Source organism: Carassius carassius, chromosome 12 (assembly GCF_963082965.1).
Source record: "Carassius carassius chromosome 12, fCarCar2.1, whole genome shotgun sequence".
NCBI classification, from domain to species: Eukaryota; Metazoa; Chordata; class Actinopteri; order Cypriniformes; family Cyprinidae; genus Carassius; species Carassius carassius.
Window position 1 is genome coordinate 19,137,009 of NC_081766.1, and position 27,822 is coordinate 19,164,830.

The window sequence follows — 27,822 nt, forward strand, 5'->3', positions numbered from 1 at the left end:
AGTAGCGATTTTTAAAATAAAAAAAAATGACCGATAAAAACCATAGGGTTAACCCACCTGCAAACGAACATAATTTAAGTGAGTTCAGTACTTTATCTAGTATACTAAGACAATACTGGGAACATGAGTATCTTTTGCATAATACCCAAGTACAGTACAAACATTTTCATTATTGAAATTAAAATCGGTCTACACTAGTTTCTACGTCATCTGGTTCAGTTTCTGGTTGTTTTACGTTGAATGAAACTGCGCATTATTTTTCCGAAGAGCGCGGAATTGTATGACCCGGTATTCTCCAAACCCAACCACGCAAGGTTTGAAACTTAGCCTTAGTAATGTGATCGACGACAGCGGAGGAAACGCGCCAGCTGTACGGAGAGGCTTAAAGAGACATCAGCGAAGAGGGAGAAAAAATGATAATGGCTTCAAGGAATGAGCATTAAACCCGACCAAATGGGAACTGTCATCGATTTATAATACAGAGATCTAGGTAAAAGTGTCTAATCTGTTGATACGACTTCCTCCTTGGACGATTTATGGGAAATTCCGTGAACGTAATTTAAACCAATTTCGACTGTTCAGGATTAAGGAGTTGCCCGGTTAATGGCTGGCAACAAACTATCTGTGCTTGTCAACAAATATTGCTTTGACGCATGTATAATGTGAATGTAGACAATAACAAGCTGTCTTTTATTTTCCATAACCCCGCTGGTGTTGTTATGCGGGTTTGGTAACTCTCGTTAGCTCGCTGGAGCGCAGGCCACATATCGTTAGCTTGTTTGGGCTAACGTTAGTTAGCGCGTTAGCCGTGTTCACTCATTTCTGCTGCTTAGTTGGCAACTCAGTGGCTAACTGACAACATTAGCTCTTCAGCACGCGAGGATTCACAAGAACGTCTCTTCTTTGCTGTCTTTACGTTCGTAAAATGTACTTTTACAAAGGGAACACAACGTACCAAAATATGTTCGAAGTTCATCTTACCAACGCAAGTTTCTTTCTCATACTTTGGTGGCGAGCTGATTTAGGCTAGCAGGCACATATGGTTAATTTATTTTCCGCAAGTAACTTAGCCTTTTAGATATCGTTTCGACATAAATATCTGACAGTATAGCGTGTTTTCGGACTAAGAGTCGTTCATCGGTAAGACCAGCTTCTGAATCGAGAGAGAAGGCCACTGTGCAGGCCTGATAGCACATTTGTTGGCGTTGTAAAACAGTTTTGTTGTCGATGCATTAGATCTGGCCTGATCCGACATGAGACGATGAATTGTAGTCTTAGCTGGATGGTTCACTTTATAGATTTGATAATGTTTAATCATAGTTTATGATACTTATACATGAAACGTATACCTTGTTTTTGGAAGTGGAATTAATGCTAAGTCCACAGGCAGTTAGTAAAAACATTTTATTTTTTTAGACTGATCAAATGTTGTGCATCATAAAATGTTTGGATGTAAAGACAACCGTTTTCTTTGTCATAAAATGTAATATGTCAATAGTTTAATTGACAGTTCTTTATTAAGATGCATTATTTCAGTGAATTAATTCTGAGTGGATTAGGCTACAAGGAACATTTTGTTGGAAGGTCATTTAGATGTTTTTATGTCACCGTAAGCAGTGAATATGTGCTTGACAAGGAGCTCTATCTACCTGGCTAGCTATTTATCTATTCTAGCTATTCTTTTAAGTTTGATTTTAAGGGGACATTCTTTGTTAAAAATTCAATCTCATTTGTATAGTGCATTTCACAATACATATTCTTTCAAAGCAGCTTTGCTGAAAGGGATCAATGGTATCAAATGATTTTCAGTGGTACAATCAGGATGTAATCTGTTACTGGTCAGAGTAGTATCTATATGTCAGTAGTATACAGCTAAGATAACACAGGTTAAGTGGCTAGTTTTATATGTCTGTCAAAGGAAAATAGAAATCATCTGTAACATCTTGTGAGGTGCCTCCCTCCAGTATCAACACACCCGAGACGTTCTATCCAAGATGACTCCGGCTTGGCTCATCTTCTCATGACCTCAAGCCTCATCTCGAGCGCCTGAGGGATGTATTTTTAGAGCTGGAAGTCAGAAACGCTAGATAACATTTCCTGCAGGGAGATGGTCTCCGGTTTCGTGTCTCTCAAATGTTCAGACTTAAGCGTTTCATAGAGGCAGTGATGGTGCAGTATTCTCTCTGCATTTTTTTATTGTTCTGTTTTATTTGAGATCTTACAAGAGATTAAAGCTTTTAAAACAAAGCTAACTGTGTTTAGTGAGGACTTGTATATGCTTATGTATAAATGTTTTAATTCATTGTCTTGCCTCAGAGTGTTAAAAGCTGCTGTTAGCTGTAATAGATTTAGAAGTTGTTATTGGTAATGCAAGAAAGCTTTCTTATTTAGCCCTGGCCTCTGAGATAAAAACGGGGTAAAAAAAATAAAGTTTTTTTGGGGGGTTTCATCAGTATGTTTCTATTAAGAGTTGTTAAGGTGTCTTTTAAATCATTCATATATTAATGGGGTCGTTCACCCGGGAATAACAATTTCTTCCAAACCTGTATGTAGGGTTGCAAAAAGTTGGAACATTTCCTAAACCTTTGGAAAGTTTCTGGAAATTTTCCACCCCTTTGCAACCCTAACTGTCTGACTTTCTTAATGAGAGAATTTGTTATTTTTGACTGAACTGTCCCTTAAAATGATAAATACAATGTGTGTTCCTCACCTCCATAGTAGAACATGTGCCAATGCAGTTCTCTTTATGTACTTTTAAGCAGTCTATTTAGTGCTAATTGTGCCTTTTCTCTGCCCCAGATATTATAAAGTGATAAGCAGCTGATGTTCCGCCTGTTTCCTCTCAACGCAAACTTTGATATGCTCTGCATTCATACTTGGACTCAAGGAATGCCTGTCATATCTCTGCAAAACCACCTGGAGTGGACGCAAAGGATGGAAACCGATGCCAGACACCGCCTCACTATTACCAGCTAGGGTCGTGTTCATCTTTCTCCCAAGGAACGTGGTTGGATTTAAGGAAGATTTCCAAATGATGTCTTCGTCCTGAATTGGATTGACCTTGGATTGTCTGCTATACCTTCCCTGCCTTTAAAAGCAGTTAATGTTTAGTTTAATTTATATGTGTAGAGCCGTGTTGTGGATAAGCCATTCCCTCCACTCTCTTTCTCTCTAAATTCCTCTCCTTCATCCCGTTCCCCGTGCCCCTGTTGTTAGTTGTTTTGGTGGCTCTGTGATTTTATGGCAGTGGAGTAATCGTGGAGAGGCCGGGTTATCACAAGCTTATGGATTTTGATAAGAGAGGAGTAGGAGGAGGAGGAAAAAGGAGAGGCGGAGGAAGGAAAGAGAATGTCTAAGACTGGTGGGAGCAGGACAGGGCATGGGGGTGGCCGAGGGTCTGGGTCCAATTCTGGGGTGCTTATGGTTGGCCCTAATTTCAGAGTGGGAAAGAAGATCGGCTGCGGTAACTTTGGAGAGCTTCGACTCGGGAAAAATCTTTACACCAATGAATATGTGGCCATTAAACTGGTAAGTTCCACACAAAAACAGTTGATATTGTGTTTATTTTAGAAGTTAATGCACCTGAAATTCATCTGCTGCCTGTAGTGTATATGTGTGCTGTTAAACATTAAAAAAAAAAGTGTCGTGATGTGCAGCCAAGTGTGGTGTCCCATACCTGGAATTTTTGCTCTGCATTTAACCCATCCAAGTGCACACACACAGCAGTGAGTAGTGAACACACACACACACACACACACCCGGAACAGTGGGCAACCATTTTTGCTATGGTGCCCGAGGAGCAGTTGGGGGTTCGGTGCCCTGCTCAAGGGTCTCTCGTGGTATTGAAGGTGGAAGAGAGCTCTGTTCATTCATCCCCCCACCTACAATCCCTGCCGGAACCTGCAACCTTTGGGTTACAAAATAAACACACAGTAGTTTATAACATCTAAACCACATTACATTAATATGCAGTGCTTGTGTTCGCTTTTGTTCACCCAGTTCCATTTGGAAGAACAATCTTTTTACGCTTACTCATTACCATGTAATTACTTGAACCTTTTATTCTACAGTTTCCACAGATGTAACTCTTTTTAAAACCTATTATGCTGAACATCCATATTTTTTTCAATTTCCTGACATGTGGTGTGGAATGTACTCTTAATGAACAAAAGATTAACTTTTCAAGATAAAATGTAGTAAAATGTGTATTGAATGCCATGTATGAGTACTACAGTCATGGCCAAAATAATTACATAAACATTAGTTTTCAAAAAGTTTGCTGCTAAACTGCTTTTAGATCTTTGTTTCAGTTGTTTCTGTGATGTACTGAAATATAATTACGAGCACTTCATACGTTTCAAAGGCTTTTATCGACAATTACATGACATTTATGCAAAGAGTCAGTATTTGCAGTGTTGGCCCTTCTTTTTCAGGACCTCTGCAATTCGACTGGGCATGCTCTCAATCAACTTCTGGGCCAAATCCTGACTGATAGCAACCCATTCTTTCATAATCACTTCTTGGAGTTTGTCAGAATTAGTGGGTTTTTGTTTGTCCATCCGCCTCTTGAGGATTGACCACAAGTTCTCAATGGGATTAAGATCTGGGGAGTTTCCAGGCCATGGACCCAAAATGTCAACATTCTGGTCCCCGAGCCACTTAGTTATCACTTTTGCCTTATGGCACGGTGCTCCATCGTGCTGGAAAATGCATTGTTCTTCACCAAATGATGTTGGATTGTTGGAAGAAGTTGCTGTTGGAGGTTGTTTTGGTACCATTCTTTATTCATGGCTGTGTTTTTGGGCAGAATTGTGAGTGAGCCCACTCCCTTGGATGAGAAGCAACCCCACACATGAATGGTGTCAGGATGCTTTACTGTTGGCATGACACAGGACTGATGGTAGCGCTCGCCTTTTCTTCTCCGGACAAGCCTTTTTCCAGATGCCCCAAATAATCGGAAAGGGGCTTCATCGGAGAATATGACTTTGCCCCAGTCCTCAGCAGTCCATTCACTATACTTTCTGCAGAAGATCAATCTGTCCCTGATGTTTTTTTTGGAGAGAAGTGGCTTCTTTGCTGCCCTTCTTGACACCAGGCCATCTTCCAAAAGTCTTCGCCTCACTGTGCGTGCAGATGCGCTCACACCTCGCTTCTGCCATTCCTGAGCAAGCTCTGCACTAGGGATGGGACGGTATGAAAATTTAATATCACGATTATAGTGACTAAAATTATCACGATTATCAATATTATCACGGTTTTGTTGAAACGAGATGAAAGTGTTCAAAAATAGTTGATGCTCACACTGAAAACATTTCAGCAAGTTTTATATTTAATAATCAACAAACAACTAATAAAACAAGCAACTCTATGCACTTAATTTAAAGAAAGATTAAATTCTGTGGCATTTCCTTCCTTACAATGAAAAGTGTAGAAGTATAGAAAAGCATAGAAAAGTCACTGACTTTCACCATTCCTTCTCGAAAAAAAACAAAAAAAACATTGTGCGCTGCGCTTGCGTCAGACTGTTGCTGGCTGGACATGATTTAATAGTGAGTTATTAAAACCGCGATAATCAAACACGGTTTTAATGATAATTCATTTTTAAACGATATTACTAACCTTCAGCACATTTTATCACGGTTATCAATAAAACCGGTTATCATCCCATCCCTACTCTGCACTGGTGGCACTCCAATCCCGCAGCTGAATCCTCTTTAGGAGACGATCCTGGTGCTTGCTGGACTTTCTATAAATTGTTGATTTAGGTGCAATCTTAGTAGCCACAATATCCTTGCCTGTGAAGCCATTTTTATGCAACGCAATGATGGCTGCACGTGTTTCTTTGCAGGTCACCATGGTTAACAATGGAAGAACAATGATTTCAAGCATCACCCTCCTTTTAACATGTCAAGTCTGCCATTCTAACCCAATCAGCCTGACATAATGATCTCCAGCCTTGTGCTCGTCAACATTCTCACCTGAGTTAACAAGACGATTACTGAAATGATCTCAGCAGGTCATTTAATGACAGCAATGAAATGCAGTGGAAAGGTTTTTTTGGGATTAAAATAATTTTCATGGCAAAGAAAGACTATGCAATTCATCTGATCACTCTTCATAACATTCTGGAGTATATGAAAATTGCTATTATAAAAACTTAAGCAGCAACTTTTCCAATTTCCAATATTTATGTAATTCTCAAAACTTTTGGCCACGACTGTACACTCCTGTTGCTGGTAGATGAAATTCAATGGCAAATTAGATTTAATAAACACTAAAAACAGATTATTATAAAAGTAAAATATAAATTTTACAAAAAACTACCATTCAACTGCTAACTTTGGTGTTATGTATATTTATTTATAATAATATAAATTATGTGCATATAAATTGTTAAAATAATATTTTTTTAAATACTTTTTTTGATCAAATAGTGTATCCTTGATAAGCATATGAGGTCTTACAGATCCCAACCTTTTAAATAGTAGTGTAAATATTTGTTTTACGATTGGTCAATGTCATATTGTGGAGTCGTGTCCTACCCTCTTAGTTAGAAAAACATCCACCTTTTTTATGGTTAGTTGCTGTGCAAGCCATGCAAATACAATTTAAAATCTGTTTTTCCATATCGATATTTTAATTGGATTTGGTTTCAAGGCTGCTTATCCAAAAATACACAGGGAAAGATGAGTTAGTGATTAGAATATTATCTAGGGACATATTAGAATTACAGAAGTCTCAAATACACTTCTCTCTGTATTGCTTTTAGCATGTTGCAAACTGTTCTGCTTTAAAAGAAATGGGACTGTGATCATGTAAGTGAGACTTTGTCACTTTTATGTTTTTAAGCTCCTTGCTCTCACCTTTACAGAGATCATTAATCACACTTACATAAAATGTAGTGATACATTTGTTGATAAGAGTGATGCAATTGAAGTATGGGTCTGTTGAAAACAGCATCATTGAGATGCTACAACACTGATTTCAGCTCTTCATTCTGCTATGATACATGTCTGCCTGATGGTGTGGACTCTGTTAAACGACAAATATCCACTCTGGAGAAGCTGCATTAAGGCTGCATTACCCAATTACTGGTACTAAATAGAGGGTGATGTTACTCTGATTTGACTATTTATAAGTGTAAATTCATGCTGGAAATACATGCTAAAAGCGTAAACCTGTTGTACTCCTCACTCTCCACTGCTGGGTATTTAATACACCCTGTGGTCTTTATGCAATCTGTTTGTTTTTATTTATACATTTATTTTGCTCATCCATTCTGCTTCCTGCTTAGTAGCGCTTTTCTTTCACATGTTCAGAGCTGTTGGTGCCACAGATGACTCAATCCTGAATCCTGCACTAATCTGAACGCACTCGCACACATTATGAAAAAACATTCAGCATTCAGCTGAATGGGCCACCTCACATTGATCACTTAGTGATGGCATAACCCGAGTCTTCCATGCCTAGCAATATCCTAATGATAGAAGGCCACGTATTAGTTATCTTGGCCACTGAATGTTTGTGCGAATATGAGGATTCACAACAATATATTTACACAGAGTTTTTACCATGTCAAATTATCCATCTTTGTTTTACTGCTTTTATGCTGAAGCAACGTTAATAACTGGAATCTTATTGCTACTTAAGAAGGTCACCAAAACTAATTATGTTAATTTTGCTCTTTTATAGGAGCCAATCAAATCCAGAGCACCCCAGCTCCATCTCGAGTACAGGTTTTACAAACAGTTGGGGAACTCGGGTAAGCAATATGCAGTACTTTTGTTTTATCTTCTTACACCACACATTACATCCACTTTAAAACTTTCTGTTTAGCATTTTAGATTATTTAGCATATTCAGACCACAGCACAAGCTTTGGTTTCTGTGCATCGATTGCTCTACTTGGTGTGTTCTTTTCAGACAACTTTTGATAAGACTTGCAGGACAGATAGAGGCTAACTTATATTCAGAGATGTGAAAGGTTAACTTATAGCTTATTTCAAAACTCAGTCAAAGAATGCCTATTAAGGCTTAGATGAAATAAAGCCTACAGTTGCTGGTTGAAGCGCTCATCTTTTACTGCTGTTGAGCTAGAGATCTCTGTTTCCAGCATTAAGGCCCCAGACCCTTTTTATTCTGCTATGCATTTTTTTTTTGAGGAGAGCTTAAGAAAATGATGACACTTTACACTTTCATATTCAGTCATTCCTCAGTTGTATTGTGAATCTGTTTGTTTGTGTTTGTGGTTTCTCAGGTATTATGTTTTTGTGATTGTTGTCAAAGGTACTGCGAGATTGACTCAAGCATCAGGCCAGACTAGGGCTCAGAGATATTGATAAAAATCATGGGTCTTGGTATTTTTCAGCATTCGAAGAGTTTATGTATCTGTTTACATATTTGCTTTAAAGTGAATTTTTTTTTTGCTGCACCCAACAGTCATTGTTGTGAACTAGATTTAATTTTAAATACATAAATCTTTTGGATAATTGAGTTATTAGGTAATTTCTTCACTTCTGTGAACATTGGTTGTGGATGCAAATTATGTGTACAACTTATTCATTGAAATGGACGGTTTGAAAGAACTTGTTGGCCCAAGCAATTTAAACTTCCTAACTCAGTTCCTAACTGCTCCTGAGGAAAATGAGAGTTATTTAAATAGCTTTTGTTTAACACTGTCACTATGTAGTCATGAGGCACAAAGAAGAGTGTGTGAAATAGTGTTGTCAAAAGTACAGATGTCGGTACCATTCGGTAATGAAATGTAAAAAAATTGTGACAGTCAGCATTTCCTTCTAGCATATCAAGCAACATTGAGAAAATTCTTAAACGGGTCCGATTGGCCATTGTGTTCACGTGCTCAACTATGACTGCATTGGCTACAATGATCATTGCTCTGTGAACAGCATGAAGCGTTAATCATTGTAAAAAAAATGTGATATATTAATTATGCAATACAATATTGCTAAAAATGTGAAAATCTATTTAAATTATACTTTAAAATAGTTAAAAATGAAATTTATATAACCAATTAGTTTCACATTCTTTCTTGGAAAACTTCTTAAAGTGACCAGCAGTGTTTTACATAAAAAGTAATGTCACAAATCTGAAAATGTAATTTTAACATCGATGTGAACAAACAAACTAAAAAATAAATGCCAATAATTTTATAGCAATGTACTTTGCTTTCCGTTTATTACTTAAAATACACTTTAATATGTAGCCCACTTCTTCATATACAACAGCAAAAACTATAACCTAAAAAAGTTCAAACATGATTAAAGGCAATTGAACAGTCAGTAAAGAAAAAGAACAAATACACAATTTCAAGCATAGATAAAATAAACAGTAGTATTCAGGTACAGCAATTTAATAATTAAGTGTCAAATAAAACGTACTCGGTTACTAAATGTAACCTCGGTTCTCTCTAGAAGAGCGAACGAGTACTGCGTCTTAGCTAAGACGCTACGGGAAAAGTCTCTTTTCACGAAATACTGAAGCAAAAAATTATCCTTAATTTTGTATTTTTGTAAAGCGCATTTGCAGCAGTACACAGCCATAGGCGAGACGGCTCGTTCACTCATTGGCTTGTTCTGCGGCAACTGCACAGCCTATCGAGCGTGGGCTGATGCAACATCAGACCAATAACACTGACTGATTTACCTTGAGATGCAGCCAGCCAGACGCCCACGCTCTGCGTGGCACCCGCGTCTTCAGCCAGAACTGCAGGGGGTGCATGCGGAGCAAGCCCAGCTGCAGAGTCGGAGATACTGAGGCCATGAGGCCCAGCATCTTCTGACAGTGTTTGAGCGACACTGTCGCGCCGCAGCGGAAAGAACTCGCTGCGCGCTGAATGCCCATCACGCGCTGTGGTGACAGCCGCGCCGTCATGGAACATGAGTTCAGAACTATACCCAGAAACAGAATCGTCTGACTGGGGTTCAGCAAACTCTTCGCCCAATTGACACTGAGGCCGAGCTTCTCGAGGTGATCGAGTAAAATGGCCCTGTGGTCCACAAGCTCCGCTCGTGATCGGGCCAGAACCAGTCAGTCGTCCAAATAATCCAGCACTCGCATGCCTCTGCGTCTGAGAGGAGCGAGCGCTGCATCCATGCACCTCGTAAACGTACGAGGAGCCACAGAGGACTGTAAACTGGTATGCCTGGCCCTCAAAGGCGAATCTCAAATATTGCCTGTGGTTTGACGCTATCTGTATTTGAAAATACGCGTCCCTCAGATCTATTGACATGAACCAGTCCCCTCTGCGAATCTGCGCGAGGAGTTTCCTGGTCGTAAGCATTTTGAAACTGCGTTTCATCAATGCCTTGTTCAGCTGTCTTAGATCCGGTATGGGCCTGAGACCCCCGTCTCTCTTGGGCACCAGAAAGTATCTGCTGTACAGCCCCCCCTCGCTTTGAGCTTGAGACACAGGCTCTACAGCCCCTTTGCTCAACAGTTTTGATATTTCGGGCCGAAGTACGTGTGCTACTTTTGTTTTGACCGTAGTTTCGACACGCGCTGAAAAGCGCGGAGGGCGTCGAAAAAACTGTAGCGAGTAGCCTCTCTTTATAATGCCTAGCACCCAATCCAAAACCCCTGGAAGCGCTGACCATGCATTTGCATGAATGGCTAAGGGCTGAATGCGAAGCGCGCTCTGTTGACCGGGCAACGGCGGCGCTCGGATGTGCTGCGCATTTGAGGCGGGGAGCGCGCTGATCACAGCGGGCAGATCGCTCCTCCTCGACCCCGTCCCAGCGCTAACCGACTGGGGGAAGGCTGAGCAGGTCCCGTGGGACTCGATATGTCTGCGAGTGACTGTGGGCTGCATATGTGCACATTTACCACTTTCAACTCGCTGTCTGCCTGTGCAGAGCGTACATGCACGGGCCTCGTTTTTACAGAAGCCACGCGCCGTATGTGACATAGTGTATGTGGGCACTGGGGAGTGGGCACGTTTACTATGCGGCGCGCTCGACCGATCTGTGTCGATCTTATGTGCGCGAGCCCTGTGTGCAGGGCTGTGCTTACATGTGGAGATGGGCACTGAGGAGTGGGCATCGTCACTACATTTATAGCACCATCGGCCGTGGCCGGACGAACGTGCACGGGTTTCGTTTTTACAGAAACCACATGACGCGTGTGACATAGTGATTGTGGGCACTGAGGAGTGGGCACGTCTACTATGTAGTGCGCGTGATCGACTTGAGTCGCTTTTATGGGCACGAGCCCTGTGTGAAGGGCTGTGCTTATATGTGGAGATGGGCACTGAGCAGTGGGCATCGTCACTACATTTATAGCACCATCGGCCGTGGCCGGGACACCAGAAATTACACCTTTTTCGGGAAATATCTGGGTAGCCGTGATAACGGTTTTTGTGTGCAAGCAAGCGGGCAACCGTACAGGCTTGCGCATTGCAAAAGACGCTGAAACAGTTACAATCTCTGGAACTGAAACAGCGGCGCGCTTAGGTGAGAGCCCGGCCACAGCGGAACTCGTACACCGGCGCTTCGATGAAGCAGCCATCGTCTGTAGTGCCGACGCAGCGTCATGCAGCATGCATAGATGGCTTTCCTAGGATGGCTTCGGGGCTCCCGGCTTCACCGTAATCCGGCGCCGAGCGACGGCCGGTAGAGCGAGAACGGGGGTCTCGAGCTGCGTTGCTGAAGCTGTTGTGATAACGGCTTTTGTGTGCAGGCAAGCGGGCAACAGTGCAGGCTTGCGCGTTGCAGAAAACGCTGAGACAGTCACAATTCCTGGAACTGAAACAGCGGCGCGCTTGAGTGAGAGCTCGGCCACAGCGGAACTTGTACACCTGCACTTCGATGAAGCAGCCATCGCGAGTAGTGCAGCCGCAGCGTCACACAGCAGGCTTTAGATGGCAACACCGCTTTTGCCGCCGTCCAGCAGAGGGCGGACAAAGGTGCGTCGCTATCGCCTGATCCACCGGCGGAAGTGACTTGTAGTTCCTGTTTTTAGCATCATCAGTGTGGAGAATGCTAGTGAGACAGACGAACGAGTTCGCGCTGAATATGGAGCGTTCCAAGCCTTCGCCACCTCTTCGTGAAGCTCAGGAAGAAATGAGGCGGGCTTTGAGAAGTACGCTCATCCGAAAGGGAAATACCATCCAGCCGGGAACGAGAGGGGGGGCGCTGGTGCAGACCACTCGCGGCCGAGACTCGTCGCGGCCAACACGGGCATTCGCCCCGGCTCCTTCTCGATGTCAGCTCGTCTGCTGGGCTTCTGAGCAGAAGGCGCGAGATCCTCGGAGCTCGCCCAGCCCTCACTGCCCGAAGCTAGCAGAGAGCGCGTGTCCTCTTCCCCCGACGTGGCCCTGAGATCGACTTCCTCGGACGACGCGCCGGCAAACAGCCGGGAAGCGATGCAGGGGTGGCCGGTGAAGCAGGGCAAACCGGCGAGCTCGGTTGAGCTGAAGACGGTTCTGGAATCCGCTGGAAGCGATGCTTTTATGGCACCTCAGCGCAGCGGAGAATGCAGGCTCAGAGAAAAAGGCCAGACGAGTCCTCAGAGCGCGAGCGCTGCATGATCTTCACCCAGGCAGGAGACACAGATGACGTACCAGTCTCCCTCGCTGAGTGGGGCTCTGACGAGCCGCAGGAAGGCATCTTAAAAAAGACGCGAGCTCTTTTACGAGTGTGTGTCGCAGGGCGAACACACACACACATAAGAACAGCTGGATATAACAGAATTGAAAGGATATAGGCGCCGGATAGCGCAGCAGGAACGGCAGTGGAAGGCGGCGATGCCAGCAGCTTCAGAATGGCTCGTCCTGCTGATATGCTTTCTCAGACGGCGCTTGCTTCCTCCGTGATCCAGCGATGCGTGAGCTTCGCTGAAGAGATGAAAAATCAGGTGAGTCAGCCTTTTCGAGCTCCTTTTATAGGTTGGGCCACACCTGTTTCGGCGGGAAGTGGCGCGAAGTGCGCGAAGGGTTGCATCAGCCCACGCTCGATAGGCTGTGCAGTTGCCGCAGAACAAGCCAATGAGCAAACGAGCCGTCTCGCCTATGGCTGTGTACTGCTGCAAATGCGCTTTACAAAAATACAAAATTAAGGATAATTTTTTGCTTCAGTATTTCGTCAAAAGAGACTTTTCCCGTAGCGTCTTAGCTAAGACGCAGTACGAGAGAGCTCTCGTAAGAGAACACTGCATAGTGTTCACTGTATGCATTAAATTTAGATTTATCTTTGTTATAGCTGTGTTTTGTTGTTTGATTAACAAAAGTGACATTTTCAGCAGCAGGTATTTATAGGCCATTGTCCCTTTTTTTTTTAATAGACTGACTGGATGGATCCAGTATGATGATACACGTCCGATATCTTTCTCAGCTGTTTACATTCATTTAAAACCTAACCAGCTGCGTTTATGAGAATGATGGGTACTATTGGCACAGTTCTGTGTGTATGTGTCTGCTTAAACATAAAGAGGAGATGTGAAAGACGAATCAGCTCTGTGTTCGCGATATGGTCATTTTTCATATCGTCAGCCTGTGAGATCAACGATACACGATATTATCGTGCATGGGTGGAGCAAGAGAGAGACTCTTTGTTCTTGTCATAGCATAACTATTTGGTGTTTTAAACCGCACAGATGCGCCGAGAGAGAGCCTATGGAATCACCAATAATTGAAAAAATATACTTTCAAATAGGGATATGCCGGTATCAAATTTTCCTGTTGCGGTTAATTGATAATGCTTTAATCACGGTATACGGTATTATCACAGTATTGCAATTTTGTTTTAAAAAAAGTGGTCATAATACAGTATAACAGGTTAAATAACTTTTTTCTTATAACAAAAATAACTAAACATTTAAAACAATAAAGCAATACAGAAAAAATATATAAAAGTTAAATTGTTTTACACATTAAAGTGCAAAAGAACTATAAAGACCAATAGGTATCACTTTACAATAAGACCTTATTAGTTAACCTTAGTTAATGCATTAACATTCAAGGCAAGGCAAATTTATTTACATAGCACATTTCGTACACAATGGTAATTCAAAGTGCTTTACATAAAAGAAAGTATAAAAAAAGTCATGAAGAACAATAATTACAAAAATAAAACAAGCAATTTAAGAACTTGAAAATGAAAATGATTTAAAAATTGACTTAAAATGAATTTAAGACAGATGATTTTACATAAAATACAGTGCAATACATAAAATATAGTGTAATCAGTTCGGACATCGCATAGTGCTCATTCAATAAATGCACAGCTAAACAATGAGCAATAGCTTCATTTGATAGAGATGTTATTAATCTTTGTTAAAAAAATACAAGTCTTAGTTCATGTTAGCTCATTAAATAACACAGTTGCAACTTTCAATTTTAACATTGTGTTATTAAATATTGGAATACCTAAGATTAATGAATGTTCAGAATAATTTTTTCATTGGCAGTTTAACTAATGAAGCCATAATGTAAAGTGTCAATGAACAACAAAAGATCAAAACACTTTCAAACAATATCTAGGGCATTTGTAGTCCAGATTAAAAATAAAATAAAAAATATTTCAGTAGTTGGCTCTGTACTAGACACCATAGGGAAAACACAAATCTGAATGGTAATTAAAAATTATTTAAATATGGTTTAGAAAGTAACAGTTGCTTTATTTACTGTGTTTACAGGGTAAGGGCTGCATTTTAGCACCATCTGCTGTCAGAGAGTGGATCTGCTTTCATTCAGCATGTCTCTCACGTGTTCCTCCATGTGCTTCTCATGCATGCTTGTTTACATCAGAGCACACATGTGCTCTTTCAAGCAGCACGCAGCGATGTTGTGCATTTTAAGCAGCTGATGGGAATACTATTCTTAAAATGCATTCCAAATTCTGAATAATTTGTAATGTATATTTATTCACGGTATTTAGTAGTGACCACGATAACAATATCGTGCATATTAATCACCGCAATATATCGCATTACCGAATACCGGCACAAGTCTACTTTCAAACATACTGATGAACTAACGTTAAATATAAAAATACTGTATTTAAAACAGCTAGTTTTATATAGTCTATATAGTCATATAGTTTATATAGTTTATATTTAAAGTTCAACAGTTTGACACTAATATTGGACATAATCGAACATGCTAAATATAAAAGTATTCAAAACAGGTAAGTTCATATATTTGGAGTAAAGTTGAATTGAACTGCTGCATCAGTCATACAGCGCTATGGACCACGCGCCTCATGATGACAGTGATGCACCGTCACAGAAACAAGAATGAGATGCCTTCTAACATAACTGTGGCATTTAACTCAGTGTGGGCTCGTTTAAAATATTGCACATATATAGGCCGTTCAGATTACTTGTTAAAGTGCAATGAAATACCTTATATCTGCAGACGATGTACGTCTGTTTGTGGATTGAAATTTGAAACGGCCAAAACTGTATTTTGCATGCATCACATATAGTGCGGAGTGCATGAAAATAATAAGGCGGCAGAGCGAACTTATCCTTAATGGTTCTCACATAGTCCTCCTATGTCATCACCACATAGTGTGCATTATAAGTGATCAGTCTTTAAGAAAAGGACTACATGAGAACCACTATGGATAAGTTTGCTCTGCCGCCTTATTATATTGTCTTTACTTTATTTGTAACGCCAAGAAAGAGTTAATTGCTCATGAATGAGAAGAGCGCTTTGCTGTGCAGCAGCCATTAAATGTGTGGGACACCAACTCCTCGTTTTCTATCTCTTTCATTTCATGCATTTAACGAGTTATCCGAGTCAAAGTGGACAACTTCAGCAACTACAGGCTCTAATCTTCCTGCGCTTGCGTGCGCGCATGTGTGTGTGCATGTGTGTGTGAGAAATGCGGTGCTGAAGTGAAATTGCTGGGCAGTTTGAAAGCCTAATTATAATAAGCTGCCTAATAAAAATAATAGTTGTTATTATTATTATTATTATTATAATCCAATACAATAATAGGAAAATGAGCCTAATATCGTCTTTATTATTGACAGAGAAATCTGCTTATGTCGATATCTCTGACTATCGTCGATACACGATACTATCGTCTATCGGCACAACCCTAGTTCACGTGCTGTCTGAAACATGTCTATGTGTGTGCGGCGGCTATGCGCACAGAAAACGGATGAGACGCTCTCCGAGATAAGGCTTGTGTACGCGCTTCAGGTGTGTGTCAGATAGCAAGATGAGACAGCAAAGAGTCGTTTTCTGTTTCATCTGTAGATATGGTCTTGTTTAGGGATCTGTGCCTTTGTGCATACGGACATCTGACTGCTAAATAGTGATTGTGTTTTTCCGCAATATTGTGCACCCTGAATTTACAGAGAAAAGAAGGTCAGGGAAAAATCTCCATACAAGTTATTTGTGCATTTTTCTTTTTTTCTACTTGTTACTTGGCACTTTTTGTTAGAAAATGTTTTACTATTTATTCAAGATTTTTAAGGTTCATCTGTCTGAACACCACATAACAAAAGATTATCGTTCCCTGTCTTTATGTAATCTTATTATATAACCTCATTTTAGTTAATGCTGTGCTTAATTGCCAGTTTGTACTTACATTTCAGAGCTCTGTGGATCTGTTTTCTAACAGCATATATATGTGTTCAGAGGGTGTTCCTCAGGTGTACTACTTTGGGCCTTGTGGGAAATACAATGCCATGGTGCTGGAGCTGCTGGGCCCCAGTCTGGAGGACCTGTTTGACCTCTGCGACAGAACCTTTTCCCTCAAGACTGTCCTCATGATCGCAATTCAGCTGGTCAGTGTGGTCTCTCACTTATGAGACAAAGATGTTACATTTTTTTTTTTAAATTTATTAGTTCGAGTACGGCGAAAACATTCAGCCTAGCCTCTTTATCATCATTTGTGTTAAAATTTGCAAAGCGTACCAAATTAAACAAAACAATATAAACGCAATATTTGAATTCATGAATATATAACAGTATCCACAGTATAGCAAAATCCATATCATGGAACAACAATACCAGTATAGCGCCCACCCCTAATATGACATTTACCTCTATCATAGATCACACGGATGGAGTATGTGCACACAAGAAGTCTGATCTACAGGGACGTTAAGCCCGAGAACTTTTTGGTGGGCCGGCCAGGGACCAAGAGGCAACATACAATCCACATCATCGACTTTGGGCTTGCCAAAGAATACATTGACCCTGAGACCAAAAAACACATTCCTTACAGGGAGCACAAAAGCTTAACAGGGACAGCTCGCTACATGAGCATCAACACACACCTGGGGAAGGGTAAGAGCCGCCGCACACACGGGGAAGATTCGCTCTGTCAGGGCTTAGGGTTATTAGAATTTCATGGGGGGATAAAGACTAGACTGTTATTGACACAAATCTCTGCATGTTCAGGCACAGCACTTAGATTTAATCATGATGCATTGGATAGATTTAGCCTTTTTTTGTTTATTTATGCTAAATGCAAAAAGAAAATAGTTTGCGCATTGTTGCACAAGTTTCTTGTCTGACTGAAGACAGATTCTAGTATAGCTGGCAGTTTCATAATTTTGCATGTCTTTCTATCTTGCAGAGCAAAGCAGACGGGATGATTTGGAGGCGCTGGGTCATATGTTTATGTACTTCCTACGAGGCAGTCTGCCCTGGCAAGGTTTAAAGGTACTGTTGTAGGTGGACTGAAAGAAATGTTTGCTGCCTTCATGCATTTTGATTTAGGGGTTTGTTTCAAAACATTTACTGTGAAAATCATAGCATTTTAGAAAAATGCAGTTTGTTTTATTCTGTTACATTGCTTTAAACCAGATTTTGTATATATGAGAGTAGGGCTGGCACTAACGATTATTTTGGTAATCGATTAATCAGTTGATTATTCTGACAATTAATTGGATAATTATATTAATTTCTTTGTGGTAATAAAAATAGACACAAGTGAACAATAGCCTTTAAAATATAATAGCAATGACGCAAAAATAATTAGTTCAAATTAAGTATCAAAAGCAAGTGAGCTTATGGTTTTATTGAGCAAAACTGTTAATACATAATGTATCATAAACAATAGAACAATAGAAATGACTGCAGAGGGCGCCAATGGCGTGACGATTGTTTTTACACTTTACTGCAAGATCTTATCCTTGTTTAATATTGACTAAACAACATTTAATTCAAATGTACACTTAATCTTAATATTGGGCCATTTCTTAATGTCAGAAATGCTACAGCCACTGTCATTTCTTGAATATGTGGACATCAAAACGTGCAAACTCAAGAGTGCGAGTTTGAGTTTTATTTTGAAAATGTCATGAACAGTTGTTCAGAAATATACTGATGTGTCCTCCTGTGTGTTTGCATAGGTTTATAAATGGTTTACCTTACTTGATGCAGGCAAATTGCATTTGAGGATTTTTTTTTAAATTGAGTATTCAAATTGAATGGAGGAATCGTGACAGTCATGTATGAGAGATCAATGTCTTCTGCAAATACACAGATACTTAAAGTCTGGTAAAGTAAAAATCTATGGTTAGAGTTTCCGCTCTATTCAGTTGTATAATTCTCTTAACAACAGCACAGGCGCACGGTCAATGTTGCGTATACTAGGTGGTACTGAGCATGTATCAAACTTGTCTATGCATGCTCATCTGCATTTCAGTATAATTTTGAAAGCTGTGGCTGTACAGGAGACACATGGTAACTACATGGGTCAATGTTAGGTTCAGGGGTAGTACTAGGGCTGGGCGATATGGCCAACATTTTTTTCATATCAGTCAATATTGATAATTATCACGTCAAATCTTTCAAGTTTAAAGCCAGATTTATGCTTCAAAGTGAAAGCTGCAGAAACCAACCCATTTATTTTCTTTAAGAAAATAAATATCTAAATAGAAAAATGTATTTCTTAGTGTCTGCATGTTCTAATGAGTGATATTGTTTCAAATCAAGAAACAGATTTGGGTTGCCTGATATTAATAGTAATATCACTTAGAAATACACATTTGATAATAACTTAAGTTGGGATGCAGAGGTAAATTTTTGTTCACTATCAAAATCAGTAACATCTGTAACAATTGTAGCAACCTATGGATAAATGTATACTGACTAAGGTTTTTAAAAAAAATTTTATTAAGCATTGGCCTCCCATAGTAAAATACATTTAAATCATGATAAACAGTTAAAATGTCCTCAAAACCATGGTAAAAATATAACTGTTTTTTAGGTAGCCTCTTAGTATGAAAAACAGTAGTCTAAAACATTCAGTATAAATGCACACATGCTATAGCTTAATCACAAATACATACTATACTTATCATTACTCCTGTATTAAAATTCAGTGTGAATATCCTAAATTTCTGCCACAATACCATGGTGCAGTGAGTGTTACTACAGTAAATCCATGGTAAATGATGGCGATGTGTAGATTGAAAAGCCTTCTGACTATGTTTCTCCTGTTTGGCTTTAAACTAGAGTCATTTGTGTTAATCGCTGAATTCAAGCGCTTCACACCTGGATCTCACAGCGCTGTTTATAGCAGTTTGAACTTTTATCCGAGCGGATAAAGGGTTCATGTGGCATGCTTCAAATGAGTCGCGGTGTTTCGTTCCACTTTTGCCGCATAAACTTTATATGGAACATTTAACTAAGAAACTAATTGCAAGCAATAGGACAAAAAAACTACAATAAATAAGACATGCTACATTGTGTAAATTAATTAGTCTTCACTTTAATTATATCTATCTAGCTTAGAGCTGTAATCAGGCCTTAAAAGTTAGGCCCGACAGGACCCGATCCCGACAGGTTTCGGCCCGAGCCCGACAAGTACATTTTGATTGACAGCTCTTCAAAAGCCCGAACCCGTTTACAGCCCGACATTATTTAAATGTGCACATGCAGACAGCTCTTTTGCCTTTGTCAAGAATGAGTCATTTATACATATTTTAACATAATTTATTCATAACTAACGTAGACTAGACCACTTGGAAGTTGGAATAAAGAAATAAAATAAGTCCTCTGTGACATCGTAACATCTCAGCATTCTAGACATAGGTTCATTTAACCTATAAATAGACCAACACACCAATAAAAACGAGTCATTTTTAACAAATTAAATTAAGATAAATTTTAAATAAAGATGGGTAGGCTATTTGGCAATAACGAAATTAATATAAAGGCTCCGCCAGATTTGCTTCGCACTAGCAGATGATACTTAATAAAAGAATAATGCCAACATTAGCGTAAATACTCTGTCCACATTATGCATTTAAGACTCAATTAATATTTAGTTATCATTTAAAAAAAACCTTTACTCACAGAGATTAGGGTAAGTCTACATGTTTTTGTGGAGGAAAATGATTGAATCCACTGTAGATGTCTTCAGCTCATTCCTGCGCTCACTGATGGTAAATGGTAAATGGACTGCATTTATATAGCGCTTTCAACAGACCACATGGCCATCCAAAGCGCTTTACAATTTTGCCTCACATTCACCCATTCACACTCGCATTCACACACCGACTGCGGTGTCTGCCATTCAAGGCGCCATCCAGCTCGTCGGGAGCAGCTGGGGTTAGGTGTCTTGCTCAAGGACACCTCGACACTTGGTCAGGTGGAGCCGGGGATTGAACCACCAACCTTCTGGTTTGTAGACAACCTACATGAACCACTGAGCCACTGCAGCCTGATGGTGCGTTATTCACTCATTATTCTCATTATGATCACAGTCAAAACTTTTCCAAACCTCAGACTTTGCTTTAGTTGCTGGTGCAACCAAAACATAATCGCCAGAGGCAAGCCTCCGTTTCACCTACTCCGCATTCATTTTCGCATCTTCTCGCGCTAATCAAAACACATCACATAACTGCTCGTTTACCTCGCGAACCGGAGCGCAAGCCCGAGCCCGAGTAAGATGATATAAATTAAGCCTGAACCCGATCGAACCCGTCGGGTCCAATCAGGTCCCGTCGGGTTCGGGAAAAGATTTTCAGCTCTAATCTAGCTATCTGATATAATTAACACGTGTATTATGAATATAGATTCTATACATCTACCGTATTTTCCGGACTATAAGTAGCACTTTTTTTCATAGTTTGGCTGGTCCTGCGACTCATAGTCAGGTGCGACTTATTTATCAAAATTAATTTGGCATGAACCGAGAGAAATGAACCTAGAGAAAACATTACCGTCTACAGCCGCAAGAGGGCTCTCTATGCTGCTCAGTGCTCCTGTAGTCTACACTGAGCAGCACAGAGCGCCCTCTCGTGGCTGTAGACGGTAATGTTTTCTCTTGGTGCTTGGTTCTAAATACATGCGACTTATAGTCCAGTGCAACTTATATATGTTTTTTTCCTCATCATGACGTATTTTTGGACTGATGCGACTTATACTCAGGTGCGACTTATAGTCCAAAAAATACGGTAGATAAATATATCATTATTGTTACTTTTTTCTTCTTATTATTAAAGTTACAAAAGATTTTCTCTCACTGTTATTTGATTGATATAAATGAGAGACAGGATGAACATTGGACAGCTTCCCCTTTAAGACCAAAGTCCAGATCCAATATACTGTTACATATGCGATTACTTTTCAGCTGTTTACTCTCTTTTAAGACCTAAATCTCTGTGTTTATGAGGATACTTGCAAAGACAGGGATTCTGACACACAAAAGTGTGTTTATGTAATCATTCAAAGCCAATAAAGCGACAAAAAAATGTGCTCACACAGAAACAGACAGAAGTTAGCTCTGTTGTTTGTTTCAATGGCTTAAACATCGGTTGTTTTAAAACTGCGGTGCTTAAAAACGCGTGTCCATGCTACAGATGTAGTCCCTTGTTTAGGAACGAGCTCCTCGTTTTGTCCTGGCTGGTCGTTCTCCACCTGGTTCTGTCGTGGTGGCGTTTAAATATCGCAGTCATTCAAATGATTAAAACGTATTACCATAAACAATGTATTTTGCGAGTCCATGAAATAAACGATAGAGCATAATATGAAACGATAGACTTATTATTTCGTCCATCCGATATATATCGTTATATTGTACAGCCCTAGCAGTACTGTAGTAAATACATATGTACATAGCGAACATGACTGTGAAATGGTTAATGCTAATGGTATAAAAGATAGCAATTTACTAGACAAATGTCTTCATTGATTCCCAAAATGTTCTTATGTTTGTTGTGTCCCGTTTCGTTCATTAAGGCTGACACACTGAAGGAGCGCTATCAGAAAATTGGAGATACCAAAAGGTCAACCCCTATAGAAGTGCTCTGTGAGAGTTTCCCTGGTAAGCCGGTTCTTTTTCAAATGGCCACATATCTCATGCTGTCTCATCTCCAGTGCATTGCCTTAACTTTGACATCCTTTCACAGAAGAAATGGCCACCTACCTGCGCTACGTCCGGAGACTGGATTTCTTTGAAAAACCAGATTACGACTACTTGAGAAAGCTCTTTACAGACCTCTTTGATAGAAATGGCTATGTCTTTGACTATGAATATGACTGGGTTGGCAAGCCGCTGGTGAGCCTAATTGGATGTCCTATCATAAACCACTTGTATATGATGTAAAAAAGTACATGGATGTTGAGTTTTCTTTGCGTCTATACAGCCGACGCCAATAGGACCCATGCCTAGTGACACACCTCTGCAGCCCAGCAACAGAGACAAAGCACAACCCCAGACCAAAAACCAGGTGGGATAAGTCATTATACCTTTATGCAATTATAAATTACACATATCCCTTTTTTGTGCAATTTTACAGTATGTGGTCAAGCGATAAGTAATTTAATGGCTTTTCTTAAGGTGGCAATTTAAAATAAAATGAAGGAATTAAATAATGAAATAACTATTCATATTGGCTAATATCCATATTTAAAACTATTATTATTTTGTAATATTATCTATTTTTTTATTTAATTTCTATTGTACTCTTGCATAAACTGCACTTTGGCATTTTTTTAATATTTAATTTAATTATTTATTAATTTATTGTTAATTTAACTTTTTAAAAAAACATTAACCAATTTAAATGTATTTATTTATCAATTTGACAAAGTAATTTTAGTTTACATTTTAGTATTGACTTCTTTGTTTTGTTATAATTACGGTGTTATATTTGGCATACTTCACTTTCGGTTTTACGGTCAAATCCTTGTTGATCTAAAAGAGGAAGAATGGGCCACAGTTATTACTTTTATGTACCAGCTTCCCTTTTTTAATTTTCTTTGGTTATTTTTGGAGAAACATTATTTTATGCAGTGTAATTTTTTGAATGTTATCTCAGTGTTTTATGATTCTCTCTTAAATCATGTCAATAGTATTTTTTTGTTTCACTCATCAACAATCCCAAGACAGCTTCCTGCAGCCAGAGTAGTTTTTGCTAGTCTGAAGATCTGTAATTTCCTCAAATGCTGTCATTCTTTTAGATGGTTTTTTTCATGTGTTGGTCACAGTCCCTTAGATAAATGGCCATTACATTGTAAGTTTTGATATGATTGACTATTTTGTGGAAGAGCTTAGCTTCCCTCTCCATCTCTGCATGTCGTGTGATCTCTTGTTTTTTCACTCACACTTATATTTCCACCTCAATCCTGTTAGCTAGAATAGTCTGCTTGTGCATGAAAGGCGTTCCTCTTTAAACTCGTTCTGTTCTTTTTTTCTTTACACCCTCAACTCTTTTCAAAAACATCTCTTATGCCCTTTGCCACCCCTCACCCCTTTCCCCCATCGCTGTCATGCCAGTCTCCAGAACCTAAAGGAAGTGAGTCCCAGCCCACTCCTGTGACCAACAGGGAGCTCCTGGGGTCGCACCTCACGGCCGATAGGCTGGGGGGCTCTGTCCAGGTACTGGGTGTTTGCGCAGTACTGCATGCCGTTAGTGTCGATCTCCTCCTTTCTCTGTTCTTGTTCTCTGTTCCTGTCATCCTCTCACTTGAGACACCTCTGTCCATTTTCCAGCTGTGAACACTTAAATGGTCTTTTCCTCTCTTGTCTTTGTCTAACACACATCACTTGCAGGCTCTTGATGGGTAGGCTTGGGATCTGATGACTTCAGTGTGAAAATACTGCTTGTATTGTAAATAAGTAGCTCAGCAAGACAAATGGATGTTTGCTTGTGTACTTCTAGTTATCCAGGGTGTAAATTTTTACATTTTAAATATATTAGATTTCCAACTAAACGTGCTCATTTTCTGTGTTGACGTATTTCCATTATTTGACTTGACCGTCCCTGGTTAGTGCTAAGCAACCTTAATTTGAATCGTTTAATTATTTATAGAGATGTTCCGATACCCTTTTTCTCTTCCCAATACCGATACCTGGGCTCAGGGTATCGGCCGATACAGAGTACTTATCCGATACCTGGGTGTGTATCTGTTCAGTATATACAGCTGTATATACTACTAGCCCTGTGTAAATTGCTAGAATTATTTTATGGTGTGCTTCAGACTTAATAAAACATGAACAAATACATGGTGAACTACTGTATTCATTACAGTATTTTTATTATCTGACATGAATTTGACAGTAATATTATTTATTTTCTTAAGCGAAAAAGAACTTAAAAAGGGATTTTAGTTTTACATTATAACTGTATAAAAGACTGCAACAAATAAGTCTAGGAATATAAAAAATGATATATTAATCAGATAATCTCTTTACAACAAAACAAGTAAAAAACAAGCAACCATCTAGGCATATTTATTATTATTAATAGAGACTTATTATTATTACTACATAGAGACGTAGCTAAATCTGCTGTAGGCTACAACAGTAGCTTAATATATTAAGCTCACGTTAAACCGAACATTTATTTTGATGGGTTGCCATGAAGATCTTTGAGTGTCTGTGTTTATGATATGACCGTTTTCTCAATTGAAACGGTAAATTCTCATGAAGTGACAGTTTATGCGTTCGTGTCCTCATATGGAAGCGACTGAACGCAGCTGCGGGTACCGAATATACTCGGGAGTTGGTAACTTAGTACTGGTAGTAAGTTACCGACTCCTGAGTATATTCGGTACCCGCAGCTGCGTTCAGTCGCTTCCGTGTTAGTCTAAGCGCAGGGCTCCAGACTGTAGCCGAATATATACTAGTGTCTGTGAATATTAAACTGCTAAATACTATTTAAATATTACTCCTGCAAATTCTACATCTCTGTGGGTGATGGGCGCAGGTGCGCGGGAGCTCGCTCTATTGTAGTCTCTGCCGTGTGTCACTATATGAGGACACGAACGCATAAACCGTCACTTCATGAGAATTTACCGTTTCAATTGAGAAAACTGTCATTGACAATATATTAAGACACTAGTATATATTCGGCTACAGTCTGGAGCCCTGCGCTTAGACTAACACTGAAGTGACTGAACGCAGCTGCGCGTATCGAATACACTCGGGAGTCGGTAACTTACTAACGGTACTACAGAGACGCTGGTATCATATTTTTTTAATTTTCAGCACCGACTTGGTAGTAAAGTGCCAGTACTTGGGGCATCCCTAGTCCCCGTTTTACTGTCTGGTTGGTCCAGTCTGAAATACTGCTAAACAGTGGACATACTGCTAACGCGTTTTATTTTCTTCTTCGCTGCTCTAAACAGGGGTTGCTTGTGGCAACACAGCACAACTTCCTGTGTTTGCAATGCATTCTGAGCAGCGGAGAAGAACTGTGCAGCGGTTAGGCAAAGCTAGCGGTCATAACTAGGTCTTGTTTAAGAAAATGGTATCGGATCGGTATATGAGTTCATGAACTGAATGAACAGAATTTGCCAGAATTTGTTGTGGTATCAGTGATATTTCCGATACTAATATCGGAATCGGAACAACTCTAATTATTTAAAAAAGTGTCCTTAATAGGTTACTAAGCCCCAACCCAAGTTACATGAACTGATAAATATAATGTGTAATTTAGGGTGCTTTCACACTTGGTTCGCTTGCCTGATCCGAACCCGAGTTTGGGTGCTCCCCCCTCCTCCTGCTGGACTGCATTCATATTATTTTATTTGGGTCCGAACCACGGTTTCCTTTGCATCATGAAGCCAGCAGCTGTTTTCCCCATTGCTTAGTAACTTAGTAAGTGCTCTCTGCACTTTTATATATTTACGTTTTTTTTAACCATTCATTTTGTTTACAAAGCTGCGGTACATAACGGCACTTACGTCTGTCTAACGAATGTACTGCAAATGCTCTAAATAACGCTGAAGGCAAACAGAAATTGGATATATTCAGCTCTCTGTTTGCAGCGTGTCAGTCATGCTTGTCAAGAAAGTGAGTGAAACACACACACACAAACACACATTTTTATCAAATAATGCGTCATTAATAGCAGTTCACATCCGTGATTTGGTAAGATTGCATTCATATCAGCAGTGAACCATACTGGAGTTCACATGAACTGTACCCCAGACCACCCTTTTTAATTGGACTATGGTACGGTTCACAGATTGCGCACCCGAGTTTGGAAGACAGCGATCACATCATCCAAATGAGTCGAGCTCTGATGTCAATTGAAACCGTGTGCGCACCAAAAGTGCTAGTGTGAAAGCACTGTTAGATTAAATTCAAGTGTGTACTGTGGTTTTGTGTTGTTACTCATCTTCGCCAAACTGTATTAAAAACTCACTACCTGCTGCATTAAATTAATGTTCAGGTTATGAGCTCAACCAACGGAGAAGTGAATACAGACGATCCCACAGCGGGACACTCCAACGCTCCCATAACTGCCCCTGCTGAAGCAGAGGTGGCTGATGATACAAAGTAAGTAGAGTTTTTACAAACGTTTTACACATTTGTGCAGTCTGATTCATGCTAACATTAGGAGACATTTGGTCCTGTTTTTGTTCTAATTTTATTTATTTTTTTCAACTGTTTAACTAAAACTGTTTGAAAATGAAGAGAGGAGATTGCAAAACTGTCTTCAACTCATTCACTCTTTTCAGGTGCTGTTGTTTCTTCAAGAGGAGGAAGAGGAAAACGCTCCAGCGGCACAAGTGAGGAGGGGCATCTTTGAAACGTTAAGAGTCACTGGTGCGTATAAACTAAAAACAAAAGCAAAGGACTTGAGCTGAAATGTGGAGTTCTCTCCCTTTCTGTCTCTGCTCCACCTCAGAACAGAAACTCACTGCCTCACTTTTGGCATCTGCTCAGAGAGGACCCCTCAGTACTCTGACAACCTTTGTAAGGAAACAATTCAGTGGAACAAATAAATATATTTGTACAATGTGGGACACCAGAAGAGACTTCAGTGGTCAGAAATAAGATGATATATGTTATGTGACTTAAACCCAGGTGGACTGTTTAATCTTGTATTTTAGATGACATGCAAAACTGTTATTTGAGAACTAAAAGGCAACCAGGCTCAGACTTACACACAGACATCTGTTCACTTTGACGCTGGCTGGATGAGTGAGTGATGTGCTCCAAGGTGTTTTTGTTTTTTATGGGATTAAAATAGGTGGGGAAAGACTCGTTGTTGACTGACGTATGGAGGAAAGTACACCGTTTCAGACAACCAATGTAAAGTCTGTCTTTCCTTTTTGTTTTTGTAATTTAAAAAGTTGTTTTGAAGGTCTGCTCTCCCAGTTTTACTCATGTTATAGAATGTGTGAACATTTCTTTTTTTTAACCGTTCTTAGTGTTTTTTTTATTTGCTCTTTTTTTGTTTTCTTACATCCTCTCTTTTTTCCTGTTGATGTGGATGATGTTGTTGTAGCACAGTGGCTGGTCTCAGGTACTGTGGGAGATGGAGAGAAATGCATTGGATCTCTCCTATGTGAATTGCACTTTTGGGGGGAGAAAAGCAACCGTTCGGCATTGAAATGAACCGAAAGCAACAGAAATAAAGGCAGATGTTGGATCATTTA

At 39.9% G+C, this 27,822-nt stretch overlaps 1 pseudogene; it reads left to right on the forward strand.

Moving 5' to 3' along the window:
* Nucleotides 1–333: 333 nt before the first annotated feature.
* Nucleotides 334–27,822, forward strand: LOC132155047 (casein kinase I-like; annotated as a pseudogene).